This window comes from Lycium ferocissimum, chromosome 7 (assembly GCF_029784015.1).
Source record: "Lycium ferocissimum isolate CSIRO_LF1 chromosome 7, AGI_CSIRO_Lferr_CH_V1, whole genome shotgun sequence".
NCBI classification, from domain to species: domain Eukaryota; kingdom Viridiplantae; phylum Streptophyta; class Magnoliopsida; order Solanales; family Solanaceae; genus Lycium; species Lycium ferocissimum.
In genome coordinates this window covers 29,983,684-29,994,416 of record NC_081348.1, presented here as the reverse complement: position 1 = coordinate 29,994,416, position 10,733 = coordinate 29,983,684, and the positions used below count along the sequence as shown (strand labels likewise).

The 10,733-nt window shown below is 33.6% G+C and overlaps 2 pseudogenes; both read left to right on the top strand.

The window, feature by feature from the left end:
• Positions 1-325: 325 nt before the first annotated feature.
• Positions 326-2,462, top strand: LOC132062694 (ferritin-like catalase Nec2; annotated as a pseudogene).
• A 1,043-nt stretch (positions 2,463-3,505) lies between these two features.
• Positions 3,506-6,534, top strand: LOC132062113 (pentatricopeptide repeat-containing protein At5g14770, mitochondrial-like; annotated as a pseudogene).
• The last annotated feature ends 4,199 nt before the right edge of the window (positions 6,535-10,733 follow it).

Genomic DNA, 10,733 nt, shown 5'->3' with positions numbered 1-10,733 from the left:
ACCAATTATATCAAAACAATTTTTTCCCGGATATATTTATGTCCATGCTTTTTCTCTTTTTTTGTTTCTTTTTTTTTTGTTTAGCTATTTTCTTTTTTCTTTTTTTTGTTGGTATATCTTCTTATTTATGGTTATGGGTTTGGGAGAAAGGTAAGTCTAGCGGAGGCATACAAAGCATACATTGCTATTTATTAGGTGTTCATGAAAAGAAATTCAAATCACATTGGCTAAAACAGGGTATAAAGTATCCATAATTCATAGTTTACCTAAAAAATCCCTTTAATCTTTTTTTACAATTTAATTAACCAACCAAAAAAATCTGAAAATGCCTATAATTTTAATTACTTCACCTTCCTATATTTTAATATTCATGATTTTGATGTCTAGCAAGTTGATCAGCATCTCCCTTTCTCAAGATTTTCATTTCCAAAAAAGGGTTCCAAAGCACTCAGTACCGGGTGCCAAAGAAGACATTGACTTGATGCAATTCTCTGAGAATTTAGAGTTCTTAGAAGCTAAATACTTTTTTGTGGGCTACACATGGTTATGGTCTTGATATAGTAGCACCAGAATTAGTCATGGGGGGGGCCCCCCCCAATTGGTGTCCAAAAAACAAATTTTGGGATCCTTTTAAAAAGGCCATCATCACTGAGTTTCCCTTTGGGAAAAATTTGGGCCATCTCAGGTCCATGCTTCCCCGAATTTAATTTTACACACTTTACAATGAAAAAAAAAAATGGGGGGCAAAATTTTGGTTTTGGCAATTGCTCATATAATCTCATTTAAAAAGGGGGTCATTTCATTGTTATTTTTCGGGGATTAGATATGCTCCCTAGGGCTCGATTTTAGTACTAGTCCATAACGATCAAAGTCGGGCATAAAAGCCTTTTAAAAATTAAATTTAAAAAGAAAAAATTTTGGGGCCAAAATGAAAGCCCCAAAAACCAGAGTCTTGGAAATTTGTAAGTTCATTTAATGTACTTAAAACAACTAAATTTTTTGGACTAATAATATCAAAATTAGGCAACCCATGCAATAATAGGTTAAGATATATTGGTAAAATGTAACTATTTTTTTTTCCTCCTTTCTAACATTCTATTGTGGGTTAATTCTTCTTTTTTTTTTTTTTTGTCCTTTTGGGCGATTTTGTGGGGGCACTTAAATAAAATAGGGGGTTTTTCCCAAGACCTTTGATGGTTTCTGGTGCTAAAAACTTCGCAAAGCTATTTGATGAAGCATTTGGTTACAAATTGGAACCCCCATTTGATCCTTATAGAGATAGCCTCAATTTCATGCTGTCTTGCTTTTGCACTGCCATATACTGCATTGGTCGGTCATGTTGGTACAAACCCCCTCATCAAAGGCTATGAAAAAAAAAGAGTAAGTCCCCTTTGGAAAGGGGAAAATTTTTATAAAGGTTTGATTTAATACTACGTAAAAAAAAGAAAATTTAATTTTAAAAGGCTTCACTTATAAATAAAAACGTATAGATAAAAAAGCACTTAAAAATTTCCATTTTTTTTAAAAAAAGCTTACCAACCATTTTGGTAAAGTATTTTTGGGAAGATTTGGATATTTCAATAAGTTTGTTAAAAAATTTAATTATGCAAAAAAAGTAAATTTTGACAACCTATATACTTTAAATTTTGGGAAAAACTACACCATAATCCCTTTTTGGATGATCAGTTTCAAAATAGCCCACAAATGTATATGTTTTGTATATTTGTACTTAAATATAAAATATTATAATATAATATAAATATACTATTTTGTATACTGGTATACTACCCTTTTAAAAAAATTGTATATTTGAGCTATTTCCCCCCAAATTGTTTTCCTTGAAGGACATAAAAGAAAGAACCTTTTTTAATTTTCTGGAGAGAATGGTGGTAAACTTGCAATATGCCCCAAGTAACTTCCCCTATTTAAATTGTGCAAAATTGCGTTTTTGGCGGGACTATTGGGACCAACCGGGGAAAAGATACAATGATCGAAGTATTTACAAAACCTTTCCAAAATTTAAAAGGCCCCCATACAAACACCCCGAGTGAGTTCACAACCCACATCCCCAATTTAAAAACCCTTTTTGGAATTTCGGGATTTTAAAGACGAAGGGTTTGTTCGTCCCATGGCAACTTGGTCCCGAAATCGTAAAACAACTAACAAAATTATTCAGCCGATGTCAATTCGCTCTCCCAATGGCGGACTCCAGCAGAGATTCTAAGGATTGTGTATAACACTGGCAATGAGCATGTTCGTGGTGGATTTTTTCCTCATGGTGCTAATGGCAACATTGCTAGGAGATTGTTAAAACTATAGTAACAGAAACATGCTCCAGAAAGACAACTATCTTTTAATTTTTGGGAAATAGAGTAACTAAGTTCGGAAAAATAACAAAATACATGCATAATGCATTTGTCAGTTGTAACATAAAAATAACATCACAAATGTATGATTCGAGCTTTTTTTTTCAGCAGTCATCCTAATTCCCGGACATCTCAAGTGAATGTTGTTTCGCTATATCTAGGGAGTGCATTTGATTTTTCGATTTAGTTTTTTCATTATTTGAATTTGAATTTTTCAAATAATTATTATTGGGAAAAACGTAAAGAGAATAACTACTATAAAGAATGGGGAAGTAGTAATGTTTTGTCCCAAAAATTTTTTTAAACAATTCAAAATTCACATATTTAATTTTTTGTGAGATTTTTTGTGAAATTGGGTTTTAAAAGAAATGGTTCTTATATCGGCTGACATTTTTAACCCAAGCTAGTTTTTATTATTATCAATTCATTTTGTTGAAATAAAGGATACCATTATTTAAAATTTGATGAATAACCAATCACCCTAATCCCCTGTAATAACCCAACAAACCAAAAAGGTAATAAAAAATCCATTTAATATAACCCAACCAAACAATTTCCCATGTAATTTCGGGGAAAAAAGTTTTAGGGGGGTAGGAGCGTACCTTAAAAAATATTAAGGGTTTGTTGAATCCTTTTGATCATATATCGATAATAATACACTCACCACAAACACTCACACACTATAACAATTTTTAAATTTTTTTAATTTTATTTTAAAAATCTGAAACTAAATCAAGAAACCAATTTTTTTGATTTTTCCCCCAAACCCAAAACCCCTATTGTTAGCTTTGGGGAAAAAATTTATAATTCCCCCTTTAAATTCCAAAACTATCTAAATGTGTATATGATTAGTTTCCCTTAAATTTAAAATTGGGGCTATGTGAACTGAATTAAAATTTGATTTGATTTAAAAAACTTTTGTTCATTAAAAAAATATTACTCCATTAAACTTTTTTTTGGGCATGAACTAATAAAAATTTTTTGGGCATGAACTTTTAAATTTGAAAATTTATTTTAAATTAATTTAGTCAAATACATGTCAAACTTGAGCGAAATTTTCTTAGTAAGATAGCGGAGAAAGTGCCGGAAAAATAACAGCGCCCCATACACAAGGGGCGGGAATGGTGGCAATTAGAAAAATGAACTCACAGCGGCATTTAACAAAAACTTGATACGCAGCACAAAAAACCACCCTATAATCTCGTTACAGCTCAAAATATGCTTCCTATTCCCCTTCATCCACAACGCCAATTCATCACCAATCCTAATTGATCGAAAGAAAAAACCTTTACACCTCATTTTTCTGCACACCAGTTCATTTATTCCTTCGTTGCCACCGTCTTTCTAGAGCCACTGAAACATTCTCTTCAATGAGAAATTACAATCTTTTCCCCGACCTTGTTTCCAACCCTTTATTTTCATCATTTCAATTCTTCAGGTCTGGTTGATCAGGTAATTAAACCCTTTTTTCTGATATTCCCCTTGTGGAGGGGTTTCCCAATGTAGTTACCGTAATATAGTCGTTTCATTCGCTTTTTAAAAATTGGAAAAATTGAAGAAGCACTTGAATTAGTTAGAGAGAATGAATGTGATACTGTTACTTATAACACTTTGATATGGGGATTTTGGGGGAATTGGGTTTGTGGGAAAAGGGGTTTGGGGTTGGATCTGATATGTTGAAGAAGGGTGTTTTTGTTGATGGTATTACTTGTAATATATTAATTAAGGGGGTTTTTTGATAAGGGTCTTTTGTATAATGCTGAATTGGTGATGGAAATGTTGAGGATAAAGATGTTATCGGTTTTAACACTCTGATTAATGGATATTGTAAGGCTGTTGAGATAGGGGGTGGTCTTGAAATGATGGAGAGGATGAAAAAGAAGGTTTATTTTTCCTGATATTGTTACTTTAATACTTTGATTAATGGTTTCGGTTTTAATAGGGAGATTTTGATGCAGCAAAATGTATCAATGAGCCCCGGGCTTTAAGATGGTGAAAATAAGGGGCCCGGTAGTTGGAGACTTGGGTTTAGAACCAAATGCTATTACAAAACCACATTGATTAGTAAATATGTTAATGGTTTCAGTTTGGGAAAACATTTGATACATAAGGGGAAAAAATGAAGGCCGGGTTTTTATGCGTTGTTACTTATAATTCGCTTTTATATGGTCTTTGTAAATGTGGGGGGTTTTATGAGGCCAAAAATTTTTTGATGAGATGAGAAGAGTGGGAGTGGATCCTAATCATGTGACATACCCCCTATTTTTATTCATCATTTGTACAAAAGTAAGGCTAAAAAGTTGCTGCTAACTTTCAAAATCAAATAAATGGTTAGAGGGGGTGTTTTCATGTTGCCCTTTTTTACCTCTTTGATGGATGGGCTTTTTTAAAATTGGAAAGGCCAGGGGAAACAAAGGACATGTTTCGGGCACTCTTGAAGTTTAACATAACTCCCAAAACATATTACTTATACTGCATTGATCGATGGGCAATGCAAATCTGGTTGACTTAAACAGTGTAGAGCTTTTACTGCAAAAATGGGAACAGAAAGGTGTTTTACCAAATTTTTGTCACATTTCTTTTGTAATTAATGGTTATGTCAAAAGTGGAATGGTTGATGCAGCCATGGAAATAATGAGGAAAATGGTAAGCATAAATGTTAGCCCCGATGTTTTAATTTTAAAAACTCTGATTGATGGTTTTCCAAGGCTGGAAAAAAATGATATGGCTCTTGCCCTGTATGAGGAAATGGGTTGAAGGGTGTTGAGGAAAATGAATTCTTGTTAGATACATTTGTGAATAATTTTAAAAAAATTTGGGGAAAATGGATGAAGGGGGGCATTTTTTTTTGGGTATGGTATCTAAGGGTCTGTCACCTGGGTTTTATTAACTACACATCATTGATGGATGGACCCCTTTAAAAGAGGGGAAGGGGTCAACTGCCCCTTTTAAATTTTAAGAGATTAAAGAGAAAAAAAAATGCTTTGACAAATAGTTGTACTGCTTAATGGATTATTGGGGAAATTTGGGCCCGTAGAGGTACAGTCTGTTTATGCCCGGGGAAAATTTAAAAAATTCGGGCAGTTCCAGATATTCAAACTTTCAATTCTTTAATTAATGCTTATTGCAAAGAGGGAAAAATTTGGGAAAATGCTGTCAAACTTTGGGGGGAAATGAAGAGGGTGTGGGATATTGCCTAATTCAATCACTTGTAATATATTGGTGAAAGGACTTTTTAATAGGGGATATTGAAAAAAATGGGTTTTTTTAACAAAATGGTGACAATTGGTTTTCACCCTTCACCAGATATTCACAAATTTGTTCCTTTTTTGCTGCTTCAGGCCATAGAAGAGCAGATATAATCCTAAGAATGCATGAGCGACTTGTCGGCATGGGGGTTTTAAACTTGACCAGACTGTTACAACACTCTTTTTTGCTGTCTTATGAAAGGGTTGGGGGTGACCAGAAAGGCAACGTCAGTACTAGAAAAATGAGAGAAAAAAGGACTTTCGGGATACTACCACCCTTTTAATGCCTTTTATATGGATATTGGGTTCCAATTTCCCCAAAAAGGGTTTTTCAACATATTCCGGGTGCTGGGTAAAGGGTTTTCCTAAAGGGAAAATACAACACTATGTTAGGATCTCTCTCAGCTGTTGGACTTTTATGAATGAAGCAGTTTGCCCTCAATGAAATTTAAAAGGGGGGTTTTGTCCTAACCAATAATGACATTTTTTGTCCCGGGCCCTGGGAAAATTGGAAATAAAAAGGAATCCATCAAGCTTTACTGTGAGATGATTACAAAAAAGGGTTTTTTTCCTCGACTAGTACCCTTAATTTCTCATCTTTTACTTTGCAAAAAGGTGGGAAAGATGAGACAGGCTCAGGAACTAATGCATGAGATGCAAGTCAGAGGGGGTTTCCCAAAATTTTTCCCAAAATATGACAACTAATAGTTGGATGGTGCAAACTATCAAAAAGGGTGGGGCTTGAAAGGTCATTGAGACTGTCATAAGTGAGGTAAAGAAATTTCTTTTAAGGGGATGAAAAAATAAAAGGGTTTTACTCCCAAAAAAAACCACCCTTTGTTATATCAATCCTGCCTTCTCAAAATCAAAAAGACACAGAATGGTGGTTGAGCAGATGGGCCCAAAACAAGCAGAGTTGATCCTTGAAAATTAAAGGTGGAATTTCTCTGTTTTGGGAAATTGAAAATTTAGGTTAAGGTTAAGTGATGTGGAAGAGAAACGAGCAAATGAAAGAATTTACGTAAGTTTTTCTTTTTTCCCGGTGTTTCCTGTTTTGGTTTTCCCCTATTTTCCCTTTTACTCAATTGTATAGGAAGTCAAAAGCCTTATATTGATTGTCTACAGGAATTAAGCTTTTCCCTTAATGCAATCCAATTACAAGGATGTATCAAGATATGATGATTAATTGGGGACTAATGGGGTAGTTTTTTTAAAGTGCTTTGCATAAATAGTGCCAACAACAACAACAATGATGCTTCAATCCAAATGGACCGAACCCTTTTCAGGTCACTATATGATATGTGGATTATCTTTGTTTTTTTTAGGCTGGCATATTAATATGCTTGTGTAACTTCAATTGCTCCTCCTGTAAAAGGAAGAAAAAAAACTTTTACATGATTTTTCTAAATATAGAGCCAAGATGAGAGCTTGAAAACGAAGTTTCCAGGAGAAAAGCTGCACTTGAAGCTAAATACCAGCAACTGTATGAACCATTGAATACAGAGGGGACGAAGAATATTTTTTTTTTGCTTGTTCCATGTCTGCTTGTTGGAGGGGAAATGTTTTTTTCCAGTCACAGAAAAAATGGCATACAGTTTGGCTGTCCTTCCGGTTTATGATTTGTTGATGTGTTGCACAGATATGAAAAAAGAAATGGGGTTTTGGTGGGGGTGTTAATGAAGCTCCCCTGAACATGGATGAGGATAAAAAAACTGAAAAATGCTAAAGTTTTTTTTTGGGTATTTCCTTTTATCTGTGCATATTGATTGGTAGGCTTTTTAATTTTTTTTTATTGGTGTGAAAAATTGCTGCAAAAGAGGTGTTTCCAACTTCGTGCTGACTGCAACGAAGACTAATGAGATATTGGCAAAGGAGGTAAATAACAAATCGTTTAAAAAATTTCGTGGTTCCCCCGTACCAAACTTTTAACTGCAAATGACTCTGCTTTAGATCTTAAAGCGTGACCAAAAAATTTTAAATTTAACTTTTTGATATCAAGTGGTGCAGGATTCAAAACCCGAAGTGTTTTGCTTCACCCTTTTATACAAAACCTTTTCTCAGGAGTTTGTCTTAATAAAACCCCATCACATGATTGGTGATGATGAACATATACCGGAGGGTATTAGGAGGTTTTAACTTCTCAGTGTTTTGGCTTTATATCTTTTGATCCTAGTCTTTTTTTCATTTGATTTCATGTCTTGCAAAGGGCTGACAGAATGGCATCCCGGTAAAGGGTTTTGGGTCAAAAAAATAATAAAAAGGGGAAACCAAAAAAGGGGGCAAAAAATGCTAAACCCTTAATCAGGACTGATACCCAAAAGCTTTTTTTTGTATCTCTAATCCGCCAGAAGTATGTGAAGATGATGGCCTTTAAAGATGGAAGAAGTTGCAGGTTTAACAAAATTTGATTTCCTTTCAAAAATTACTCCATATTTATTCAAAAGTTCTTGACCTGATTTTGTAAGTACGTCAAATGTAACTTTGACAGGTTTACGACCTCCAGATCTAATGGGGGAAAATCATTGACATTCGGTCAGGCTTTGGGTTTTTTCTTGCTTTGGATTTCGTTTTGAGTTGATGTCCATGTGTCATTCAATCCAGTCAACAACTTCTACGTGTTCTAAGGGTTATATGGTGCCATTGTTGGGGAAATGAAGTTAGATTGAAGTAGTAAATTTGATGTTCCCAATTTTTGGGGGTCCCCAAATTTTGCAACTCGAAATTTGGGAAAAAGTACATCCCCTGTGTTGTGTCATGGTTTATAGAGGCTTTTTGGGAAAGGGGTGAATTTGAAGATAGTGAAGAAGATGAGGATGAACAAGGCGATAAGGGGGGAGGATGAGGATGAATAAGAGAAGAGCAAGAAGAATTTACGATAAGTTTGGCATGTTTCCGTAAATGATTCAAATTTTTCTCTTTTTATTTGGAGATGCTGAAAGTTATTTTTTGTCTGTCTGTATGATTTTTTTTTTAATTGTCCTTTTTGTGTCCAAAACAAATATGAGATGAATGGCTTTTGTAGCATGTTTCTAGGTGATGTCGTAAATTCTTTTCCTCGTTTTTTTTTTTTTTTTTTTTTTTGATGTGACATGTTTATTCAAAAAAAATAGTAGAAGAGGCCATAGCACAAGTTGGAGAAGGTCAGGGACGGAGAACGTCCTCCAGAGTGGGGAAATGTAGTTTGTCTTCTGCCCATGACAGCTGATGGAACAAATGGAAGAAAAATTTGGAACCCCTATTACAAGGTGCATTTTATTCCCAAGCCCAAAATTTCAGTATTAGACACCCTTTTTTTTTCTTTGTTTATATGTCAAAAAAATAGTCAGTTTATGCCCCCATTGTAACCATGTTTCCAGCTCAGAGTTTAAATTGCAGTGAAGTCGTTTTAATGTTGTATGGGGGAAATATCTAGCATCAAGATCCAGCCTTTTTCCCCCTTTTCTCTATCTCAGAAATTTACTGTTTCTTTAAAATTTTTATAAGGGGGCCCTGTTTTTCGTTTTTTTCCTTACTGTTGCAGAAAATTGCCAAAAACAATCGAGTATGCTTTGTGAGAGGTTTTTAGGTAATTTATATCAATGCTTAAAACAGTAAAAAAATTCTGTGATTGGATAAACCTTGTTTGGACCTAACAATCTTGAGCGCTTACCCATCTTCAAAAGTTTTGTCAGACCATCACCAAAAAGAATTTCAGGGGTTCTGGCCTTTTTTGTACTCTGGATAATCCCTGTTAAGTAATATGTATATTATTTTTTTTTCTTTTGTAGAATAGTCGTCGTTTAAAATAACATCATCCCTTTAATATTTCCTGACAAGGTCTTTAACTGGTTCCCTCTTTTTGGGTCTGGTTGAAATGTTGAATGTCTAGTTAGTTATTAAAAAGCACTTGAAGTTTCTTTAAAATATGGAAAGTTGAGTGGTTCAAATATGGTTAGTTTGTCGATGGATTGAGCAGATTTTTTTTCTCCCCCAGTTCACATTAGCATGATCCCAGGACAATGCTTACATGCCAGGATGTTTTTTCAATTCTTTATTAAATTAAAACCCCTTAAGGGACCCCCAAGTCCATTTCTTTGACCCTAGCCAGTATGAACTTGTAGTTTTAGTTTATTAGTATAGGTTTGGTAAAAGGAATCTGGTATCCTCTAGGCATCTAGAAATGAGGTAAACTTGAAATATATTTTTATTCCCAAAGTGCCAAATTTAAAAACTTATTAGGCGGGGGAAAAATCGGCTAATAAGCTCTAATAATTTCCCCTTTTTTAAAAAAATTTGGTACATTTCTTATTTAAAAAAAATTAAAAAAAATTTATAAAGGGGATTTTTTTTTATTTTCCAAAATTAACATAATTTTAACGTTTTTTCTTCAAAAAATATTTCTTTTCCAAATTTAAATTTTTAAACCCCTTAAATGTTAAAATGCAAACTCCCCAAAATCAACCAAGATATAATTAATTTTAGGGTAAAATGGGGGAAAAAAAATTTCTTAATTTTATCTTGGGTATAAAAAAGATAAATATTTTAAAACGATTTTTGGAAGGACGAAAAATATTTTGGGGAAAGGGAAATAAAATTAAAGTCTAAGCCTTTGTTAGTTAGAGGTTATAAATTCAATTATGGTGCGATTATTTATGTATTTAATTTCATTTTTTTTAATTTTTTCAACGAAATAGTTTTAACCAACATAGCATTACCAAAGATAGTGGACAGAATCAAGTTACCAAAACAGTAGTTAAAGCTCTTTTTTTTTTTTACCCGGTGGTTTTTCCCTTTTTAAAAAAAGTAGGATGTTAATTACTTTTATGATTAAAATACTGATATTGGTATATTTTTAGTAATAAATTTAGGGGAAAAGGGGCAAAAAAACCCCCCCCCTTTAAAAAAAAATTTTAAAAAAAATTAAAAAATTTTGGAAAAAAACCCCCCCACTTAAAGTTTTAAAAAATTTCTCCTTTTGGGCGGAAAAAAAAAATGTTTTTAAAACCCCCCCATCATTTTAAAACCCCACCCAATTAAATAATAACCCCAAAATTTCCCTTTTTCCCCCAAAATGTAGGTTTGAAGTTTGAAAATTTGGGGTTAAAAGGGGTTTAGGGTTTTTTATTTTTGGGTTTGGGGG